Source organism: Pleurodeles waltl, chromosome 2_2 (genome assembly GCF_031143425.1).
Source record: "Pleurodeles waltl isolate 20211129_DDA chromosome 2_2, aPleWal1.hap1.20221129, whole genome shotgun sequence".
NCBI lineage: Eukaryota > Metazoa > Chordata > Amphibia > Caudata > Salamandridae > Pleurodeles > Pleurodeles waltl.
The window spans coordinates 30,867,320-30,890,805 of NC_090439.1; positions in this window are offsets into that span (position 1 = coordinate 30,867,320).

The following is a 23,486-nucleotide window of genomic DNA, read 5'->3' on the forward strand; positions in this document are numbered from 1 at the left end:
GCTCCAAAGCAATTAAATTGTAAAGCCCCTCATATGTTGTTACCTTAGTGCCCTTCACCCAACTATCCAGTGACCTGCAGAAGGAATCTACACACTCCAACCAAGTTTGGCACTCTTTCTTTTTGTAGGACCTAAACTTGTCCTTATACTGCTCAGGGGTCAGACCATATCTTGTGATTAGGGCATCCTTCATTATGGTGTAGGTGAGTCCCTGAGGATCTCCTAAGGATGTCAGGGTGACCCTCACCTCTGCCTCAAAGTGCTTCCACAGACCAGACCCCACTGTAGCTCAGGGACCAGGTTCATATGGAGAGCAGACTCATACCCCTTGAACCACAAGTATATGTCATCCTCGCTTTATACTCCTTCACTAAGTCTTTAGGAATGCGTACCCTTCTCTCAGGCTGCACTGAGATACTACTGCCACCATCCCTATTGGACTAGCTCCACTGATCCAGCTCCCTCAAGCCGAGCTCATGAGCCAGCAGTAACTTTTCCTCTTCAGTGGCCAGTTTCCTCCCTTCCATCTCCATTTTGAGCCTCTCAAATTCCATCTTGTGTCTCCTTTCTGCCTGTCTGTCCTGTAACTCCTCAGGAATCAGACCCTTGGATGGCACACTGGTGCATGCCCTAGAGACCATCCCCCAGGCATAACAGGTACATCCACTACACCATTGTGTATACTCTGCACTTCCTCATCCTTATCCTCCTCCTCTGTGTGTCCCCCAGACTCCTTGGCTGTCACCCAGGCCCTCAGTACCTTTTGCAGCTCCTCCTTCCCGGTGGAAGGCAAGTTCCTTACAGAACTGTTTCAATTGAGCAACTCTGTAACTATCTAGTTTCCCTAACACAGAAACAGCTCCAGCTGGTACACCTCCAGAGTGAGACATGATGGCAAATCAAAAGTGCAAAGTTCCAAGGCAGAAAAAGAGTTCCCAATGAGAAGTTCAATAATCAATAAAAAGATCACCAAAAATATGGAAACAGGAAAAAAGTCCAAAGAGAGCAAAAGTAACAACAAGTAGTATGTGGTCACATAATGGTCTGCACTGAAAACAGTAGTGTACACTTAATCACTGTATGTCAAGTAAAAATACAAGTCCAATCCTCACCTCTGATCACCAATGTTAGAAATGGGGTCTTTGGTTGGCAGTCAGGTTACCCCCTCTCCAAACAAGGACCCTCACGCTAGTCAGGGCAAAGGAGAAACACACCTGGTTAACCCCTGCTTACCCCCTTGGTAGCTTGGAACGAGCAGGCAGGCTTCACTCAGAAGCAATGTGTAAAGTATTTGTACCAACACACACAGTAATACAGTGAAAACACTACAAAATGGACACCACACCAGCTTAGAAAAACAGGCAATATTTATCTGAATCACACAAGACCAAAACAACAAAAATCCAACATACACAATTCAATTTATGAATTTTCAAAAGAATAAGAGTCTTACTCCATAGAAACAATAGAAACGTTGGTTTTACACAAAGCACCTGCTTAGTGTAAAAAATAAAGCCGCACAGGTGAGCGTGTGTCAGAAAGGTCAGTGATGTGTTGATTCGTTACTTCGAAGTGGGGCCGTTCGTCGCTTCTTCTCTGTTCGGGTCGGCAATGCGTCGTCTCTCTCCTCGCAAGAGATCGATGCGTCGATTTCCAGACAGGGCACTTCGGATCCGCGCAGGGTCGGGATGACTTTGACGCCCAGGGACGATGCGTGAGAAATCCGGTCGCACTGTGTTAGAAAACTGAGCATTATCAGCAGCCACAAGCTGGTGTTGCGTGTCGTTTCTCCAGCCGATATGCATCGATCTCCCAGCCGCGATACAGGTGGAACATCGATTTTAGCCGCGAAGCCGGCAGCGCTTCTTTTATCAGCCATGTTGCAGATGGTGCACCAAACAATTCCCCGTTCGATGTTCTGTGCATGGATTTCAATTCTTGTTCTACCAACCTCACCTTCCAAGGGCCCAGGGACTGGATAGGGCACCACTTGGCAGAGCAGAAGTCTCAGCAGAGAGTCCAGGTGCTGGCAGAAGAAGTCTTTGATGGCCCTGAAACTTAAAACAGGAGGCAAGCTCATTTCAAGCGCTTGGAGATTCTTCTCAAGCAGGAATGCACAAAAAATCCAGTCCTTGTCCTCTTTAACAAGCAGAAGCAGCAACTGCATGATAGCCCAACAAGGCATAGTCACAGGCCGTGGCAGCATTTCTCCTCAGCTCTGCAGCTCTTCTCCTTGGCAGAGGTTCCTCTTGATTCCAGAAGTGATCTAAAAGTCTGGGGTATTGGGTCCAGTACTTATGCCCCTTTCTGCCTTTGAATTAGGCAAACTTCAAAGGAAAGTCTCTGTTGTTCACAAGATCCTGTCTTGCCCAGGCCTGGCCCCAGACACACACCACGGGGTTGGAGACTGCATTCTGAGAGGGCAGGCACAGCCCATTCAGGTGTAAGTGACCACTCCTTCCTCCATTCTAGCTCAGATGGCTAATCAGGATATGGAGGCTACACCCCATCTCTCTTTGTGTCACTGGCTAGAGGGGGTTCACAAACAGCCAAACTGTCAGTCTGGCCGAGACAGGGAATCCACAAACAGCCAGAGTCACAGAATGGTTAAAGCATGGAAATGCCTACTTTCTAAAAGTGGCATTTTCAAACAAACAATCTAAAAAACAACTTCACTAACAGCTGTATTTTTAAATTGGGAGTTCACAGACCCCAAACTCTACATTTCTGTCTGCTTTCAAAGGGAATCTGCACTTAAAAGATACTTAAAGGCAGCCCCCATGTAAACCTATGAGAGAGATAGGCCTTGCAACAGTGAATACTGAATTTAGCAGTATTTCACTGTTAGGACATGTAAAACCACACAAGTACATGTCCCATCTTTAACATACACTGCACCCTGCCCCTGGGGCTACCTAGGGCCTACCTTAGGGGTGTCTTACATGTATAAAAAGGGAAGGTGTAGGCCTGGCAAGTGGGTACACTTGCCAAGTCAAACTGGCAGTGTACAACTGCAGCTACAGACTGCAGTGGCAGGTCTGAGCCATTCTTACAGGACTAGTAATGTGGGTGGCACAATCAGTGCTGCAGTTCCACTAGTAGTATTTGATTTACAGGCCCTGGGCACCTCTAGTGCACTCTACTAGGGGCTTATTAGTAAATCAAATATGCCAATCATGGATAGCCAATTACACATACATTTTACACAGGAGTACCTGCACCTTAGCACTGGTTAACAGTGGTAAGATGCCCAGAGTATCAAAAACAGAGTCCAGCATACATCAACAACCTGGGAAACAGAGGCAAAAATTTAAAGTAGACCACGCCAAGGATGCCAAGTCTAACAGTTTCATAAAGATAATTCCAGACCGGCACATCAAACATCTTCTGAACATCCAGTGATGCCACTAAGGGCACCAGTGCGTTCTCTAGAAGCTAGTCAAATTATATGATACAATACTAGTTTCTCAAGTTAGAAAATGTATTCTTAGCCAGAACTGAGCTGTTTTGTATCCCTTAGAGGATCACCAATACTCTTGTTGATAGGACTTTGCTCAGTATTTTATAACCTCTGTTTTATAATGACAATGGATGGTAAGATATCCTATACAGCACTTCCCTATCTGATTTTGGCAGTACCACAATCGGTACTCCCTGGTATCCTTGGTGCTCGGTGTCAATGCACACATGGTGTATAATTCAATGTCAAGTTCCAGTATTTGAGGCACAAGCAGAGCCTCGTAAGTCAAACAGAATTTAGCCTGCAGGTTGTCGGCCCCCGTGCCATACCTTTATGCAGTGATCTAATTGGTCCCTTAATATCTGCAGTTTTTATTGGGGAATTTGAATTTTCCTTATCTACAGAGGTCAAATTGGTAGATGCACATCTGATAAAAAGGATTTTTAGATACAGTAGTATATAGTTCTGCAAATATAGTGGTACCATTCTAGGCATACTTAATTTAATCGACCATCTCCTTTACTGTTGTTATCGGTTGCCTATCTGAGTCCTTTAATTAAGTGGGGGAGCCATCTTCTTGCTTAATCACCACATGTATCCTAGTGGTATATTCATGATAAGCTAGGCAAAGAAAAGAGATGAGGTAATCTCTTTTCTCTCCCCCTAAACAATAGAACAATCAAATGAAAACGAGCTAGCTACCATTCAAATATTGTGTCACAAATGCCTTTCACTCATGTGACAAGAGAAAAACCATTAGATTTTTTAAAAAGAACCCTCGCCCACCCACCTAGTTGATGGCATGCTTCATTATCGGGCTCCCACCCAAGACTCCTAGTGCCTCTCGGGTGTGCTGCTATGCCTGACTACAACAGAGCTGTTTTTTTTGCAAACTCATGAATTTGTGGGTGAATTAAAACTACCTGAAGGTGATCCTAGCCCTAAAAATGTTTTAATCGTGGATCCCCTGGGTAGGATTAAAAATGGTGATGGTGGACATAAAGTGAGATAATAATGGTCTCTCACATCCTAGTATTAGATTGACATGTTTCAGCAAATATGCATGCCTATTGAGTCACAATGGCTTTCCTCAAGCCCAGGTTGCTAGGAAAGCCCTAGTCAGTGGACACATGTGCGCTAAGTGGTTTGTAACTTATGATTTTCACCAAGCTTCTTGTAATTTCTACAGTGAATATAACAGAAAAGCATTATTCAGACAACCATGGTAGCACATAGCGTGGAAGAAATTGTGCAAAGCCAGCGCAGCACGCTCATGCTGTGCAAATGTGCCCATAATGCTTGAGCACACTTCTCCGCACCAAGTAAACACACATATGGTAAATACATACTATCATCCTGCCGCAGGAAGCATACCGTGCTTCAAACGTTGTGCTTTTTTAAACGCTCATGCATCGCGTAGCAAAGCTTTTAGTGGAAAATAAAAGTAATTGTGCAGAATTAAATGTAGGTGTCTCAATTTTTTGCCTACTTTAATTGCACTCATTCATGATGACATGGGTCATCTCAGGGGCCCTCGTCCCCCCCACAACTTACTTCATCAAGTCAAACCACCCGTCCCAGTTTCTTTTTCCTACCGCTGTAGATCCGGATGTTACTCACCCTCTAACCGGCATGGACTAAATAGTCCTGCCATTGTATCGGTGCTCTGCATTTCCATGTCTGCGTGTAGATCGTACGTCACATGATGGGCACAGGCTGGTAAGAGTGACTTATTCCTCCTGCATGTTATGTACACCCTTCGGGGGGTGTCTGTGGCTAACCCCTCAGTTACCAGGCTGCCAACTGAGCATTGGAACATAGAATTAGAGTGCCAGTAGGCATTTTACAATGCACATATTATTGACTCATATACGCCTGTCTCACTAGTGTGTCTGTAGAAAATTCAGCACCATGTTAAGGTGCAGTATTATGAGCCCAACTCCAGGCCCCCAGTAAAAGTGGAGCCCCAGGATCCGGCTGGTGTCCTGCCCCTTCGCAATTGGTAATGGTGCACATCCTTACAGCCCTTGACAAAGCTAAAAATAGGTTATTAAGGGACGATCTGAGACTAGTATATAGTTCCCACCTGACATTACCAAAGACCCTATTTGTCACAGTAGGCACCCCACGAAAATGACAGGCCTCCAGGATACCGTGCAAATCAAAACTCATCCATCTAAACAAAGGAATCAATTTGGATTAAAGATATAACCACTTTATCAACATAGCAAACAAACAGGATAGGGGATTAATTCTGCTAGGTTTAGGTGCTGAAAAGGGTGGACCAGAATGGGGTCGATAGGGTAGGGGTGTACCCTAAACTTGCCTTACACTCCAGGGGTTTGGGACGGCAGTACACGGTTCTGACTCTAGCAGGATACGTAGCACTTTCAGCTGTATCTGAGGCAATGGGAGGGACTCCTCCTGGATGTCAATATAAAGAGGGTTTCAAAAAGGTTGTCCTCTGTCTCCACTCTTATTCGCCCTGTTCCTAGATCTCATAGCCAGTGGTGGCTGGTGACAGTTGAAAGTGGTGGGGCACAAAAGTTGGGTATGACTTTTAGGTAGCATGTGAAGCAAGCAAGCTAAATGGACAAACATGGGGTCCAAGGTTAATTCTCTTTCTAAGAAAAAATTGAAAAAAGATTGACAAATGGTGCATTTGAAAGCCAACGAATTTAGTGCGAAAGCAAGGTTTATAAGGCAGTGGGAACATTGAATCTTGAAATACTAAACACATTAAAAATGGCGCCATATCTTACTGCATTAATACGTTCAACAGTTACTGTAATGTCAAATTGTACAGTGCGACAACTTCAGGCCCTTGAAAGTGTGTGCTTGCCCAGTGTCTTGCACTGCATGCAGCACCACCTTTGGTAGAAAATGCTCTAACCAGGCATCAGGAAGCACCCACAACTGCTGGCTGCAATCAATCATACAGAAATATGTGCAGACAGATCTTTAAGTGGGATGAAAAAGTAGGGGTTTTCTAAAAGGGAACATGTCAAATAAATTTCTGTGATTCCCATAGTAACACCCGGCCTGTATTTTAGTTACTCTGTGAGATGTTATTGCATCCAGAAATACAACATAACAACTAACATGCACCTATACTATAGGCTTTGTCAATGGTTGTTTGTTGTTTAAGGTAAATGAGTAACAATGATTAGTTATAAATAATTAACATTGGAAATGTTTCAATTCTGAAATTGTGAGACTGTGAATTAAATATTGTTGAGTCCTATCGAAGGAGAAGGGTCTTCAGTTATGTGTGCTTTACTTTAAATATCTATGCCTTTTTTCTCTTCAAATCTCATCCATCTGCACATTTTCAACCTCCTCTCTTTCCTTTTCGTCATCCTCTTTTCCCTCTCCCCTGAATGCACCCCGTCACATCACCCTCATTTTATTATACACTGCACTCATTCGCATGTAAGCACTTTATTTAATTTTGCTTTTGCCTTTTAAAAATGTTGACCTCTATTCACCACTTCACACAAATTTACATTGAATTTAATTTGTAACTGGAATACATGACCATTGTTCTGTGTGCTCTGGAGAGACCAACCCACTGTCAGGCACTTTGATTTGCCCTCAGCCTCAGCACCAGCGCTCTCAATCAAAGCCCCTCATAAACACCTGTTATGAGTCAAACTATGCACTATGCAAGAGTAATACAATGCACAGAAACACAGCATGATGAAACCGCTTTCTTGAGGAATGCAACATTAAGTAAAACATGAAATAAGAGGACCAAAATGGCAGACACACATTTTTACATTCTTTGTACGCATATCAATCCATGTTTGTGGCATTAATGTTAAGGGCATGAAGATAGGGGCAGCTTTAACACCATACAGCAGATAACTCCCTTTACCGTAAGCATGTATTTCTCCCCTTGCGCTTGATTGGGATATTTGGATCCAATTCGCAAGGGAGCAAGTACCATGCTCGTCGTTTGAAACAGTTTCATGAGGAACAAAAACAGCAGCTCCACTTCTAAAGGAGGCAGCGGTCTGCAGCAAGGGCCTGGGGTGTTACATTGGGGATGTTAGCGTGAAAAGGGGTCTCAGTACAATAAAAACACCACAAGATTAGCTTTATAACACTTACCATTACTGAAGACAAGGCACTAAATAACACATGCTTGCATCCACTCCTACTGCGTGACGAATGGGGAAAGGGTGGGATCTATGCCTGTTTGTGACAGATGGCTGCTCTCAGGCAGGGATGAAGACTTTAATGCCCAAAATCATGACGCTGAAAGCATCACTGGCCTATAGAGGATACTGCAATAGGCCACAATGGAAATGAAGGGCTTTAGTGCAGTCAGCCCTGCGTCATGCGTCACAGTATAAAAAGTTTATTTATTGCCTGGTTTCCGTCTCATGCTTTAAAGTGAGGCAGGGCAGGCAGCCTGGGACAGACAGCCCAGACTTAAATCCATCAATTTGTTTAGAGATATGATCTATTTAATATTTTTTATGTGAATATGTAGGAATTTCATAGGAGCGTAGCCCCTCGGCCCTAAAAGATAAAAGAGAAATCGCCCCTGCGCCTAGCACAGAAGACCATCATGAACAGGGTAATATCAGGGATAAAACTGAGTATAGGGGTTGATGTGCTGGTGACCCTGTCAGACGTGGCAAAAGCCTTGCAACTCTTGCAAGACAAGCTATCCTACTTCTGCACAGTTGCGGCGTTTAAACTGAACATATAATCGGAGTTACTACATGTTAATATCCCAGTGCCAGACAGAATATTCCTTTAACAGCACTAGTTATTTAAATTAAGTTCTGTGCCCATTAGATACTCAAGAGTCCACTTAATGGCTAACATCTTGTATCAACTGTGGGCCAATCTCATGCCTCCTATGCAGGAAATTTGTAAAGATATCCTGATCAGGCACAATCACTCCACTTCTTGGCTAGGGCATATCGCTACCATAAAAAAACACATTGCCCTAACTCCTGTTTTTTCTGACTATACCACAACAAATCAGGCACAGCTTTTTAATACAGATTCAACAGGGCTGCTCCAACTGCACAGAAAGAGGAAAGAGATCATGGATTTTGGTGAAAGTGGAATTCCAAATATTTCACACTGTCACAGAGCAGCACATCTTAACTACTTCTTAGACTAGGCCAAAGCAGAGACATAGAAACAAACATTGGTGCTTTCTTGGCCATACATTGGCAAACAGGCCTCTGTGGAAGGTTCCCTGGCTAGCTCTGAAAGACAGACTTGTCACTATGACAATGTCCACCTTTACATGGTAACTTTATCTACATGGGACCAAGCAAATACATGGTAAGAATAGACATTCTTTCCTTCTCCCTTCACACCCATATTTGGCAACTTAGAGGTCTCTAAAGGACTCGAAAGAGGAGACTTCTGTTGTTGGTGCACAGTGCAGATGGGTTAAAATCCACTGTATCTTTGATAAGGGGAAGTTGTTAACATTAGAGCACCTTAAGGAAAATGTTGGACTTTATGAGAATGAGAGATTCACATACACAGATATGAAACACGGGCCACCTCTTAAGGCATAAAGGTAAGTTTGAGAGACTGTCCATGGTGATAATGATGAGTGAAACCTTTCTGTAGAGTACATAAAATACCCCAAATGCCAAAGCCCAAGAAGAAAGGGTCCCACCTAAACAAATGGGAAAACAGAACTGTGGTATAACTTCACCGACAAGCAGTGGGAAACCATAACATATAATTCATACTGAAGCATTACACACCACCAGGGACAAGAAACCACAAGTGAGCTACTGCTCAGATAGCACTGGACACTGATATTTTTGCACACCATTTCCCATTTACCTTAATAGGATCTATCAGTGCTGAAGGGGGTGTGGGATAGTGCGAAAACTGGCACACATCTCATAGGACTGCCCCTCACTACATTGTTATTGCGAAGAAACATTCTGAGAAATTATTAAGACTAATGTTAAAATTAAAATATCGAGGATGTCCCAAGGACGCTTACTGGGCTGGATGCCAGCAAAAAAGTGGATACAAGCAAAGCACTATGCTCCCATATGTAATCATGTTCTCCTATTATGTGCTAAGTAGGCAATAATAGCTAGATGTTGATGGAGCATTCGTATGCTCTTTTCACAAGGTCCACAATTTGTTTCCCTGCAAGAGGATTAATAAAGAAGTTAGGTAACAATATGGCAACATCTATTTACAGTGTAACCGATTTGGCCACACAATGAAATCCCAAATCTGAAATAAAGTTAAAGGGTATTATTACAAATTAACACTAAGGTTAATGTAAACAAATCTAAAGAAAATACTGTAAAGATACAGGGTAGCAATTGGGTGAGCAAATCTTCTAAAGAAATTTAGACGAATTAGCATAAGACAAACCAGGAATTCTGTCACTACAATATAGAAAATCAAAATCAGTATCTAATGCTCGAAAAACAGTTGCTGCTCAGTTTTATTACACATTAGTGCAAATAAACTCATCTAACTAAGTTGATCTATTGACAATTAGGAGCAATCTCCAAGTAGTCTAAACTATTTAAAAGAAAAATATATCTAGCAAAATATGAGGACAAAAGTGAGGAGCAGAAATAAGGCAAAATGAATAGAAAAATAGAGAGGAAGGTGTCAGCATTTCCAAAGCCTGGTAGGGATTCTTCTTGGGGAGTAAAGTATAAGCCAAAGCCACACTCAGCAAAGCATGAAGGACAAATGGGAAAATCAGAAGTCTTTACCTCTTAAAGTCCAAGGGAAAAAGTGTCCCACAATCAATCAGTGGAAGCCCTTGTTAATACTAAGGGAAAAGTGTCCTACAATCAATCAGTGGAATCCCTAGTTAAGACCACAAAATTCAATCATGTAACACCCTCCCGATCACACAAACGCCATTGTATTCTCCTGTCACATGGTGTAACTTACAATATCAAGTCCTTTTCTCATTCCAGTTCTGAGAACGTTGCTGTCTTTGGCCCTCTGGACATTATTTGTAACATGTATGAATATGAGACAGTCATCTCATTTTGTGTCTTTGTGTACTCCTTCAAGGTGTTTCTCTCAGACTCTTTATTAGTAAAACAATAGCACATCTATTTCCAAACTAACATTTCTTGTGAATGCACCTACAATGAAATGACACCTTAGCAGAAAAATGATGAACAGTTTTCTAACGTTGAAGAAATTCAGGCCTAGTTAAGTCAACTTTAAACGCTATTCAGCAATGCACATTTAATTTCACGTTATACTGTGCACATGCTAATGTCTACAGTTATATAAATGTTAATTACATTCTCTCAATCAGGATTTCATGTCACAGTTAAAATAAATGCAGCAAACGTTAATGCATGAGTCTAGATATGATAGAGAAGTACATTTCAGCATTAAAATATGAAACATTACTGCACACATTACATACATTGTTATCACAAATTCATTCAAATAACACGAGGATGGGTATAAAATTACCCTCAATGAATATACTTAATTTAATAAAGTTAAGGCACACTGAATACATTTTCCGAACCCTACAGTGAATGCACTTCAATATTGATGTAGAGTGCACCAGTTTACATTAGTCAGATGTAAAGAGTATATCAGGTTTATGAATATAAATAAGTCATGATTGTGACGCCATGGGGGGCAGCAAAATCTATGCTACTCCTTTGTGACACAAACATTATCCAGCACAAGCAGGATTATGGAAGCGTGTGGTATATGCTGGGGATGAAGAACATAACTGTATCACTATGAAAGGGCTGAGATAAATTTCCTTTTGAATGTCCAGATTCTGGAACAGAAGCAGCCGTGGCAAAAATGCCTATACCAGCCTTGCTCCCTTTGTCTCCTCACCCACACTCTCTCTTTCCATGCATTCATTCTGTCTCTCTCCTTCTTTCCTCTGTGTCTTCTTCCTCTCTTATAGCTTCCTCCTCTTTCCCTGTCTTTCTCTCTCAATTAAAGACTCCTGTACCTGCTGCAGTGCACCTCAGGAAGAGGGGCAAAACGACAAAGGCAGCAGGCGTGGCACTGGGCTTTTAAAACCAACAACCACGGGCTCCAGCCCACCGGGGAATTGCCCAGTGGAGTAAAAGGCCTGTCTGTCCCATTTTAAAGGTGCCCTTTCTTGGAATATTCTGGGGGTAGAGTGATGTATAGGATCAACAGCAAACATACAGTTATGAAGGGATTGGAGAGGTATTCCTAGAGCAGGAGACAGTCACTTCATTGTTCTTTTTGGTAAGGGCAGTCTTGAAGACTTAGAACTGCAATCCTTGAGTATTCAGAATCTGAAATTGTAGTTGGTGAAGGAAAGGAAAGAAATGGAGATGAGGGAGCCATTCACACCTAAGAAGGGATAAAAGTGGAGTGGATTATTTTTTTATCCACAGAAGATCAGAAAGTTCAGAAGCGTAGAAAAGACTGTGCGTGAAGTAGACTTTTTAATAGGGTTGCTACCCGGCCAGTATTTTACAGGTGCAATCATTATTTTCCTGTGAAGGTCTGTAAAAAATGGGAAAAATCACGTAAATCTGCTATTTTTTCCTTTTAAAAGCAAATATGTACAGAAATATTTCTAGAAGTATTTTAGAACTGTCTAAAAAATATTTCGCAGATTTTACACAAATTCATAGTTCCTGGGGAAGATGACAGGTACATTTGGGACCTATCAGATGAATCAGCAGTCTCAATTTGCACTCATTTTCTCTGTTACTGTAGATTTCTAATAAACACATAATATACTGATCAATATACTACACAGCTCCATGACTAGCCAACACTTGAGGACTGTATTTTGTTTCATCTTTGAAACGCACTGATTTATTCCATTAGGCCGCCTAGAGCCGTACTCAGCGTCTTCTGACAGATAGCGTTTTACATAAAATGTGCGTAAAACGTTGGTTGTGTTTTATGGTCAAATATTTATCCACCATTGAGAGCATTCTTAAATCTGACTTTATTCTCCACAATCACAAGGCCAGATGTTGCATACATATACTTTAGCTATCCACATTTGTCATATGTGAAGTCCATTTAACACAACTTCTGTCTGCACTATTTACAGTTCTGTCAGCCATTTTTGAAATACTTTATTTTCACTGATTTTTAAAGCAATTCAATACAACTTAGGGTTTGCCATTCTAACGCTGATTGCATGTAAGTGATTCAGAATCTCATTGTAGGATACCCTTAGAAAGAATAATACCACTCAACTGGGACCCTCACAAAAAAATCCCTCCCCGTCACGAAGCTGTGAGCCTCCTTGCAGACATCTACTTACAGCATCAAGTTCGACATTCAGGTAAATTTGTGCCCATGAGATTGTCAGTCATCTGTCTTCTCTATGATCAGTTAGGGAGGTCACAGAGGGATGATAAAAATAGGGTCCTACTGACAAGTGGTATGCGAAATTTGGGTATGTGCTGTAACTGCTGTTATTGAACATACAGGAATTCCAAGTTTTGAGGCAAACGCTGAATTTTTCACGCAAATTTCGGTAAGTCAATCCTGCCCAAATCTGTAGTGGTAAAATGCCTTATAAATACATGAACATGCACATTTTGGTGCATTAATCACAAGCATCCACATGCTATGCCCCACATTGCCAGGGTGAACTTCGAATAGGCGATAATTATTGCAGCTGATAAACTTGGATCCTCAAGGTATCGGATTTTAACAGATACAATATTGATCGCATCCAAGGCTGGGGTGCTCATAATGAGCATGTATCACAGGTGGGGTGTTTAAAAGCCAGGGCCGAATGACCTATTGACATATAGTCCAACATCGGTTTCCAGACTGCATCAAATTTGATATATTCGCCCATTACGTTAACAGTGAGTTGTTCTATAGCTGGCATATTCCTATGTATTGCATCCCCCTGGGTGAGTCATGTAGATTCCTTGTTCTTCCACTGCAATAGTGAGTTTCACTACCCCCAGACATTGTCGAATTAAAGTTAGTTCTGACTGCCTAATACTTGTATATACAGGCACTCTAAATCACAGTATTACTATCCCTGGGTCTTTTGTTATACAATAATTCACAATTGCCTTGATCGTGCCCAGTATCTTGTTTCTGAAAGTGATATGTATAGATGTAGTATGTGTGAGTGTCACTTCTGTGATTGTAACCCCACCAGCAGTTAGGACTAGCTTCTAGAAGCATGTGGTGAAGCCTATAATGTACCAAGTATACATTAGTTGTTATTGAAACTCGCTGTTTTCTACCCAGATAGAGCTCATTGTGTTTGCATATCTTTCCAGAGGGTTCTCCGTTTTTTGTTAATGATATCCCTGTTCAAGTTTTACTCCCATTTATTATGTTTAACCTACCTCTGGAAAGAAGGATTAGATTCCATTATGACTTTGTATGGTACAGAAGAGATCTCAGTAGATAGGAGTGATGAGAAGATGCTTTCAAAGATGGTCTTCGCTGTTGCGACTGCTTTCTTTATTGTGGGATGCATCACCCAATGATGCACTTGGGCACTGAATAGGCACTCAGATTCATCCAACCTGTACTCGAAAGTGCACTGCATGAAACATTTATTCGCACCCTTTTTAATGATATCCAAAATGAGTGTGCAATTGCTTCATTCCCCTATCAAGTGGATCCAATTGAGTGCTGGATAATAATCCAGGTTGAGGTGGACTGAAGTAAATGGAGACAGAAACAAAGTAAGCCTTTCTTGGGTTGCTACCATATCTCAGGTTGTGAGGGTCATATGTACCAACATGCTAAGACGGGTGCTAGATGGCATCTGTGCTGTCCTGAGCCATTCAGTATCCCGGAGGGACCTCTGTATCACTGCATTTTTGATATGCAGCCACATTGTATCTGGCTTTAGCCATTCAATTATTACTCTTAACCATGAAGCCTGGTAGTACATGGATGAAATCTGATAACTCCAGCCCCCCCCCCCTGCATCTTACTAAGTTGTAGGAGTTTCGTCAGGGTAATAGTCCTAGAGCCTTTCCATAAAAAACGAGAGATGGACATTCAAGGGTTTCACGGAAATAGATTCAACCTTCGCTGGTAGGACCAGAAAAAGGCACAGAGACCTTGAAAGTTCAGTCAATTAGACATTTTGCATTGAGTTCTGGAGTGACATTGTTCACTATTCTCCATACTCACTGAAAAGTATTGTACTCCAGAACTAGAAATCTTTAATTCTCCCCAATAGTAAAACCTTGAATGTAGGTAGAAATAAATGTGAAGATTAGTCAACTGTCCCCCACTGTCAGAATGATTCTTTTAGAGTAAGAAAACTTCCTCAAATACCTTGCTTTGCTGGTTTTGGGGCTTAGAGCGTCATGAAGCTCACAACTTACCTGTGAGGTTACCTTGGTGCTGAGGCAGGAGCTCTATGGGCCGAGAGTTGGGGCTAGATGAAGAACCAGGCCTTCAGTTGGTTACAAAATTCTAGAACTGAGGAGAAGGCTCTGATGTGCAGGGGCAGGTTGTTCCAGCCTTTAAAAGTTAAGGAAGAGAAGGCACAACCACTGGATCTGGTGCTGCATATGTGTGTGGGGGTGCGAGTAGGAGTCTTGCTGAGTGTAGGTGTCTGGTAGGTTTATGAAAGTTTATGCTTAGGCAAATGCTACATAAGGCTTTTTATGTATGATTGAGGAGTTTAAAGAGTACTCGTTTATGGATTGGGAGCCAATAGGGCTCTTTAAAGTGTGGGGTCATATGAGTGTGGGGAGGGAGGTTGAGTATGGCCACAGAGTGTTTGTATGTCCTGAAATCTTCTGGTCAGTGGAGCTTTGCTCCCAGTAAAGAGTGTGTTGCCTTAGTCCAGCTTGCTGGTGATGAGGGCTTGGCTGATAATTCTGTAAGTGTTGGCGGGGTCCATCTAAAGATCTTCGTGAGCATTTCGAGAGTGTGGAATGTGAAGACTGAGACTGCATTCACTCGGTGGGTCATGTGAGTTGGCTGCCGATTCTGAGGTATTTTGCTTGGGTTGCCTGAAGGGCCCTGGGTCTGAGTTTGGCAGGCCACCAAGTGGAGTCCCAGAGCAAGGTGTCTTTGCAAAATATTAATACTTCTGTCTAAGAGACTGTGTTGAGCTTGAGGAAGCTGAGGATAGACTTAATAAATATACTCAAGGGTAAATTCTAATGCACAAGTCAAATGTATTTAAAATAAATAAATGAAATTCTTTCATAGATTGTGGTGGATCAAATTGAAACGTTGACTCTGAGTGACAAGCAGTCACCAGCTGACTAAAATATTGATTATATATAGAGATCACCATAAAAACTCAAATTAATTTTTAATTTAATTAATTTAATGCTGCATGCTTGAAGCTGTGCTATGTATGTGCACATTCCTAGTGCAAATCATAACCAATGTTTCGGCAACCATTTCCCATGATTCCTTCTCTGGGCTAAGAGTTTTAATCTGTGTTGTACTGCATGTGGTGCTATACATGCTTCAGGACCTACACCTCTCAAGAGTAACATGTAGTCCTGTTTCCACCCCTGTATCTTTGATCACTATTGCTATGGTCCTTGAACTAACCCACTCAGGGACCCTCACCCTTTCCTAGTAAAAGGGTTTGCAGTGTTATCAGGAAAACATATGTAAGAATGTTTAATAAAACACTCAGCTTTAAGCCTTTCTGCTGAATTCCAAGAATGACAGTGGCTCCTGTTTCTTCCACTCCAACAAATAAGGCATTCATCAAGGTACATCTACAACTATTGGATCAGGAAGTGAATGGTGGGAAATATCCTCATACACGTGGTCTTTAAATTATTGATACTAGCCTCTTTTTCGAAGAATGTGTAGATGTATTCTGCTGCATTCACTGTCTTAAGTCATTTATGACAGTTGAGGAATCACCCTGTCTATGCAGACTTGATATTCCACAGCTCCAACTGTGATATCAGAGACATGTGTCATCTGCAAATTGAACTTACTGGAACATCCGGTCTTATTTTTGTACCACAGTTTGTATTCTCGTCAATGACATTCCAGACATACAGTACTTTTCACAGTGGTCTGACTGTTCACACTCAAGCTACAAACACAACTATGTTCTCAGTCCTCTTCTCCATAAAATGGGGTGTAATGCATCATCATCATCAAATCTTTATTGGATTGCGAATACAATCATAAACACACAAAAAGTAATAAAATGCATACTCATATCACATTATTTAAAAAACAACAACATAAAAACAGACATCAGATATCATGTATTATATAAAATGCTGGGCCAACAACAAACATGAGGTTGAGCAGGCACAAAACCCAGAACTTTTATAATAGGTAAAAGAAAACGCCTCTTGGGAACACTAAAATATTTGCACAGTAATACAAAATGACGGGTATCCTGTGCAGGCATGTTGTTGCAGCCACAGGGCCTTCAAGAGCCTAGGGTAGACCAGCCACTAGGAGAGGCCAAAAGATAATGCAGCATATTACATCTAAAACGAGCCAACACAAACCTATCCCTAGCATTTGATATCAACGATAGGTGAAGCTCTATTCTCTGAATGGTTCTTAACATAAAATAACCAATCACTATGGGTTTCCCTAGTTCTGCCTGGTCAGGTTGCATAGCGGAATATTCAAGAAACAATTCTGTTTCCCTTCTCTTCTCAGGTGGGCACAATGAATGATAGTTATATAACATATCTACCCTCCCTAGGGTAGTCAAGGTTGCCTTCACATACGCTATCCAAAGGATTTTGTGCATATGATCAAGAGATAGACAAGACGACAAAATCAGCCTGTTAAGCTGAAGATTATCCCCTTGATCCAACAGAGCAAAGGGCTGAGAGCAATCAGTTCACTAATATATCTGAGACCTAACTCCTTATGTACTGAAAACGCTGGGGCGCTATGTGGAAACCTGAGAATTCCCCTTAAAAACATATTTTCTGACGTTTGGCTCTTATCCCCCCACCTGTAGCCCCATACTTCACCTCCATATATCACTGTAGAAGTGCATTTTGACTGGAAGAGCTTAATTAAAGTGGCTGGTTACCATAAACCCAACCTCTGTGCAAAACTGGCTACTGTCCCTGTCTTCTTCACCAAATCATTAGTTTTGCCCTCCACTAAGAAATCCCAGCTCACGTTGGCATCAAATAATACCCCTAGATAAGGGAAGGCTAGAACCTTAGCCAGAATATGATCCCCCACCCAAAATGTCTTTAAGCATGCTGATGGAGGGCCCACTACCAATATAGATGATTTAGAAGAGTTGACTGTCAAGCCCAAACTGTCCATATAGGAGGCAAATAGGTCCAGCAAAGACTGCAGTCCCACCGCCAGTAAGTCCTGCAGTGATCTCAAACCTACCCTGGTTCAATCTGCCTTTGCTGATATAAGAGCACATTCCAAACCATTGATATATAAAGCGTGAAAATTAGAGGAGCTAATATGCAACCTGATGCACACACCTGCTAGTGCCAAAGCCATCTGTAAGTGACACCCCCAGGGAATACCTCACTGCAACCGAAGTACTAGCATAGAGGTTCGAAAGTAGAAGAATGATTTGCGGGTCCGCCCCCATCAGAAGGAGCAATTCCCAAAACTTGTGCGGTTTACTCTATCAAATGTAGACGTGCGGTCCATGAATGCTAGATGAAGGGAACAGTGCTGTGGGACATCGTATTTATTTATAATTAAATATAAATTAAGACTCTGATCAACAGTCGAACTGCCTGTCCAAAAGCTATACTGGACCTCAGAGAGTATGTTTTTTTCAGCTGCCCACAGCACAAGCCTGTTTAACAATAACCTCCCTACAACTTTGACCACAGCATCTAAAAGCAATATTGAACAACAGCATTGTGGGTTGTTCCTGTACCCCTTCTTAACCCCTTCGCTGCCAGGCCTTTTCCCCCCTCAGGTTGCAGGCCTTTTTTTGGCTATTTGGGGCAGTTTGCACTTAGGCCCTCATAACTTTTTGTCCACATAAGCTACCCATGCCTAATTTGCATCCTTTTTTTCCAACATCCTAGGGATTCTAGAGGTACCCAGAGTTTGTGGGATCCCCTGAAGGAGATCAAGAAATGAGCCAAAATATAGCGAAAAATTTGTTTTCTTCAAAGCAGTGGGAAAAAGGGCTGTAGAAGAAGGCTTGTGGTGTTTCCCTGAAAATGGCATCAAAAAAGGGTTTGTGGTGCTAACATCACCATCTTCCCAGCTTTCAGGAATCAGAAAACCCAATTTTTCAACACAATGGTGGCATTCTACTGGGACATACCCCATTTTTACTATTTTTTGTGCTTTCAGCCTCCTTCCAGTTAGTGACAAAAATGGGTGTGAAACCAATGCTAGATCCCAGACGTCTAAACATCTCTGAAAAGAAGACAACATTCTGAATTCAGCAAGGGGTAATTTGTGTAGATCCTACAAGGTTTTCTTACAGAAAATAACAGCTGAAATAAAAAAATATTGAAATTGCAGTAAAAAAACAGCAATTATTCTCCACATTTTACTATGTAACTTTTTCCTGCAATATCAGATTTTGAAAGCAATATACCGTTACGTCTGCTGGACTCTTCTGGTTGCGGGGATATATAGGGCTTGTAGGTTCATCAAGAACCCTCTGTACCCAGATTCAATAAATGAGCTGCACCGTGCAATGGGTTTTCATTCTATACTGGGTATACAGCAATTCTTTTGCTCAAGAGTGAAAAATAGGTATCAAGAAAACCTTTTTATTTCCAAAATGGGCACAAGAAAAGATGTTGAGAAGCAATGGTTATTTGCACATCTATGAATTCCGGGGTGCACATACTAACGGGAATTACAGGGCATTTCTCAAATAGATGTCTCTTTTACACACTGTCTTACATTTGGAAGGAAAAACTGTAGAGACAGACAAGGGGCAATAACACTTGTTTTGCTATTCTGTGTTCCCCCAAGCCTCTCGATATAAATGGTACCTCACTTGAGTGGGTAGGCCTAATGCTCGCAACAGGAAATGCAACATGGACACATCACATATTTACATTGAAATCTGACGTGTTTTTTGCAAAGTGCCAAGCTGTAGATTTTGGCCTCTAGCTCAGCTGGCACCTAGGGAAACCTAGCAAACCTGTACATATTTTAAAATAAGACATCTAGGGAAATCCAGGATTGGGTGACTTGTGGGGCCATCACCAGGTTCTGTTACCCAGAATCCTTTGCAACCCTCAAAATTTGGCCAACAGAAACACTTTTCCCTCACATTTTGGTGACAGAAAGTTCTGGAATCTGGGAGGACCCACAAATTTCATTCAACCCTGCGTTCCCCCAAGTTCCCAATAAAAATTGTACCTCCCTTGTGCGGGTAGGCCTAACACCCGCGACAGTAAATGCCCCAAAACACAACGTGGACATATCACATTTTCCCAAACAAAACAGAGCTGTTTTTTAGAAAGTGCCTAGCTGTGGATTTTGGCCTCTAGCGCAGCCGGCAGGTAAGGAAACCTGCCAAACCTGTGCATTTCTGAAAACTAGACACCTAGGGGAATCCAGAATGGGGTGACTTGTGGGGCTCTCACCAGGTTCTGTTACCCAAAATCCTGTGCAAACCTCAAAATGTGGCCAAAAAACACCTTTTCCTCACATTTCAGTGACAGAAAGTTCTGAAATCTGAGAGGAGCCACAGGCGTTTAACCAAGTCTCCCGATAAAAAATGGTACCTCACTTGTGTGGGTAGGCCTAGTGCCCGCCAAAGGAAATGCCCCAAAACACTATCTGGACACATCAAAATGATCAAATACAAAACTACCTATTTTTGCGAGAGGGGGACGCACCCGCGTTTTTGGTCCTGGGCTCAGCAGTCATCTAGGGAAACCTAACAAACCCAGACATTTCTGAAAACTAGACACCTGAGGGAGTCCAGGGATGTGTGACTGGCGTGGATCCCCCAGTTTTTTCTTACCCAGAATCCTCAGCAAAACTCAAATTTAGCAAAAAAATCACATTTTCCACACATGTCTGTGTTTGATCACAGCACCGGGTCAAATTTCCTGCCACCCAATGTTCCCTTCAGTCTCCTGTTAAAAAAATGATACCTCACTTGTGTAGGTGGGCCAAGCGCCTGTGACAGGGAAGAGCCAAAAACATGTCGAAATTGAAGGGGAACCAAAGCGGGTCCAAAAGGGCAATTTGAAAATAAAAAATTTTAGGCTGACAAGTGGGGCAGAATTTTTATCGGTATAGATGAGACAATGCGGGGTGGTAGGAATTTTTTGGATTCCTGCAGATTCCGGAAGGTTCCATCACAAAAATGTGGAAAAAATTTGTGATTTCCAGCAAAGTTGGAGGTTTGCAGGGCATTGTGGGTAAGAAAATGGTGCAGGATGCATGTGAAGCACACCACCCTGGATTCACCCAGATGTTTAGTTTTCAGATGTGTCTAGGTCTTGTGGATTTTTCTACATGGCAGCGTCCCAAAGTCCAAAAAGTGCAGCCCTCACCATTGCAAGTGGGACGATTTTGAGAGTTAGCCAAGCTCTCATGGCCCAGATGTAAAACCAAAACCCAAAATAATCAAATGTCCTCTTGCTTGCCATGGGATAAGATGTTTTAGTGTGCAGTGGGAGAGCTGAAAGACTGTTACCCTCTTCAGTTGGGGTGGGGGCACAACTATGCCCATACTGGTTGCTAGCCACCACCACACTATTTTGTTTTTTTAATCCTTGGAATCTAGTAGACTTTCTGGCCCCTGGGGTGTGGATCGGGGGTAATTGCCCCATCTGCCCACTGGTGGGCAGAACATCTTTGGGCCCATTTATTTGGGGTGGGGGTATGGCCATGATCCCAACCTCTTATTTTGAGAAAAAAAAATCTTCCCTAGTCTCTGGTGGGCTTGGGCATTCCAAAAACAGGCCGATCTGCCCCCAAGGAGGGCAGATATGGCCAACAGTAATGTGCCCCCAAGGGGAGCGACCCTTGACTAATGGGCTGCCCCCCCAAACAAAACACACACATACACACACACCAATCACTGGTTCCTAAGTGGTTTCTGCCCCCCCGGGGGCAGATCAGCCTAATAGAAAGAGGCAGATCTGCCCCCAAGGGGAGCAGAAATGGCCAAAAATAAATTTGCCCCCCAGGGGAACGACCCTTGCCTAGGGGTCACTCCCCTTGTGTGAAATTGAGGCAATTTTTTTAAATTAAAATCCCTGGTGTCTAGTGGTTTCTGCACCCGTTGGGGTCAGATTGGCCTAATAAAAATAGGCTGATCTGCCCCTGAGGGGGGGGAAGAAATGGCCTAAATACAATTCCCCCCCCCCCCCACCGGGGAGCGATCCTTGCCTAAGAGGTCACTCCCCTTATATAAAAAATTAAAGTAAACAAAAAAATAAATATCCCTTGTGTTTAGGGGTTTCTGCCCCCCCGGGTACAGATCGGTCTAATTATAATAGGCTGATCTGGCAGAAAAGGCCTACAAATATTTTGCCCCCCCTTGCCCAAGGGGCTGCTCCCCTTATGTATAAATATAATTAAAAAAAATCCATGGTGTCTAGTGGTTTCTGCCCCACTTGGGGGCAGATCGGCCTAATACAAATAGGCGGATCTGCCCCAAGAGGGGGGCAGAAATGGCCTAAAATAAATATGTCCCCCAGGGGAACGACCCTTACCTAAGGGGTCACTCCCCTTGCGTGAAATTGACGCAAATAAATAAAAATCCCTAGTGTCTAGTGGTTTCAGACCCGCTTGGGGGCAGATTGGCCTAATACAAATAGGTGGATCTGCCCTCAAGGGGGGCAGAAATGGCCTAAAAGTAATTTTGCCCCCAAGGGAGTGAACCTTGCCTAAGGAAGCGGTCGCTCCCCACATATAAAAAAAATAAAATAAACAAAAAATAAATTATCCCTGGTGTCTAGATGTTTCTGCACCCCCTCCCCCGGGGCAGATCGGCCTAATGCTAATAGACTGATCTGCCCCCAGAGGGGGCAGTAATGGCCTAAAAATAAATTGCCCCTCTGGGGAGTGGCCCTTGCCCAAGGGGCCACTCCCCCTAGGGCAGCAGAAATGCTGAGAAAGACATCAAAAGAAAGGAAAGGAAAGGCCTTTCCTTTCCTTTGATGCCTCTCTCGGCCCCTCCAGGTGGTCGGAGGAGAAATGCTTTTGCATTTCTCCTCCGATCCACACTGGAAGCTGGGGTAGGCCTCTGATGAGGTCAGCGCGTGATCACGCGCTGACGTCATCAAACACCATGGGGGACATGGGGGTGGCGGTTGAAGGGGGAAGCAATTCCCCTTCTATCCCTGCACAGGGGAGTGGGGTGCTTGGCTCTCCCCCCGAGGGCCCATAGCAGGACTAGCTGGTTTCGTCCTCGGCACCAGGCAACCATTGCCGAGGGTGAGACCAGCTCGCCCTCAGCACCCAAAGGGTTAAAAATTGGCACAATAATAGCTGAGAACCACAAGGGTGGGGTGCCTTCCCTAACCGTAGCATTTAAAACCTGAATAAGAACTGGCCACAATACATCAATATTATCTCTGAATAGGTCAGGAGGTATACCATCTCGGCCTGGGGCTTTATTCCATGAGAGGACCTGAATACCCTGGCAAACGTTTTGAATGTAAAAAACACTTTGGCTCCGCCCAGCACCAGGGCAGGCTAACACCCCCCACCCTCCATAGACTCCTCATTATAGATACACTTGAAATGGTCCACCCACTGCTGCTCCGAAATGTGGTGGCACAGTGCCGGCCCTCTTGTCCATTAAGACAAAGCTTATTAATCACACGCCAAAAGAGAGCACTATTTTTCAATTTACAGCTTAGGGTAGATCCTCCCTAGCCTAAGCTGAATGTGTTTTGATTTCTTAATGATCCTCTGGTAGCCTTTCCGTCATTTTGCCAGGAGCTCCTTATTTCTGTGAGACTGTTTAAAAGCAGCTTTCAAAAGTCACAGACTTTTGAAACACTCTTGATCGAACCATTTAAGGTGGTCTACTTTGAACCTAATCACTGGGACTGTATGTAATGCCAAAACCTTCTGTGAGATCCCTTCAAATTGAGGGAGAATCACTGCATCTGAGTCACCCATATTCAAGCACAAAGCA